The sequence below is a fragment of the Arachis ipaensis genome, chromosome B07 (assembly GCF_000816755.2).
Source record: "Arachis ipaensis cultivar K30076 chromosome B07, Araip1.1, whole genome shotgun sequence".
Taxonomy (NCBI): domain Eukaryota; kingdom Viridiplantae; phylum Streptophyta; class Magnoliopsida; order Fabales; family Fabaceae; genus Arachis; species Arachis ipaensis.
The window spans coordinates 3,582,973-3,584,269 of NC_029791.2; the positions used below are offsets into that span (position 1 = coordinate 3,582,973).

General features: G+C 34.2%; 1 long non-coding RNA gene across 1 annotated transcript; it reads left to right on the forward strand.

The window, feature by feature from the left end:
• LOC110264451 lies at positions 1 to 820 on the forward strand. The gene is made up of 2 exons (XR_002350637.1): positions 1 to 343; positions 449 to 820. It is a non-coding gene; the product is annotated as an uncharacterized LOC110264451 (long non-coding RNA).

The window sequence follows — 1,297 nt, forward strand, 5'->3', positions numbered from 1 at the left end:
TCGTTCTTCATTTCTTCTCAGTCTCATTCTTCAGAGAAGAGAGAGAAGCGAGTAGAGACTCAGAGAGAGGAGAGAAAAAAAGTCTCCCCGTCGCCGACGCCCTCCTCCTCGACCTCGCCTCGCCTCGCCGCGCCTCGACTTTCCCCTCACCTTGCGTTGCCTCACGCACCTAGACCTCGCCCTCGCCTCTTGTTTCTCCTCGTCGTCGGGGAGGTGGTGGTGGTGGTGGTGGTCGCGTTTCCAGCATCACCGCCACGCCTCCCTTTCTCTTCCCTCCCTAATATCCGCTATCCAGATTTACTACCACCACCACCAAGCAACTCCACCGTCACTGCCATCATAGGTAAGTTAAGATTCAAGTTCCTAATTCCTGTTCTTATTTATCAGAATCCCTAATTTTCAAATTCATTACAAAACCTAATTTTCAAATTCATCACAAACTTTGCAGTGGTTTCCGTCGAGGCTGAAGGAGGTTGATGCTGAGCTGCTTCTCTCCTTTCGTCGCTGATGCTACTGCATGCAACCACCTTCTCTAATCTTTGTTCTTATTTTTGTTATGTTCTTGTTTCTGGATTACTGTTACCTTTTTAATTTTCTATTTTTTTTAATCTGAATATATTGTTGTTCTTGTTGGATTTAAAGAATAATTTTTGCTTTTGTTTTGTTCTAATGTTGTTTTTGAATTGCTTGATGCTGTTACTTTTTTCATTCTTTTTGGTTTTTTTTTTTAATTCTGAATCTGTGATTATTGTTGTTGGATTTGAAGAATTTGAAGAAGAAGAAAAAGATCTGAATTGCTTGATGCTGTTTTTTTTTTATTCTTTTTGTTTTTTTTATTCTGAATCTGTGGTTGTTGTTGTTGGATTTGAAGAATTTGATATTTATCATAATCCCTAATTTTCTATGAATTTGTAATTGTTGTTGTTGTTGTTCTTAATTGTATTTAAGGATTTGTAATTTTAAAATTTATTAATGAAAGAAGAAGGAAGAAGAAGGATTTCTAGTTTTGAATTTTGTTAATGATGGAAGAAGAAGAAGTGAACTGGTGAAAAAGGGACATTTTTGTTATTTAAAAAATTTTTTTTATTAAAAAGGACAATTTTAATATCGTTTTGAAACGTTGGGACGATTTTAAATCCAAAATAATGTTTGGGACGAATTTGATTTCGACCCTAAACGTTAGGAACCAAAACAATACTTATTCCTTATATATATTAATCTATATATTTTTTAATTAAATAATAAATTATCAAAATAATTAAATTTATCATAATAAACAAATAATTAAACTTATTTA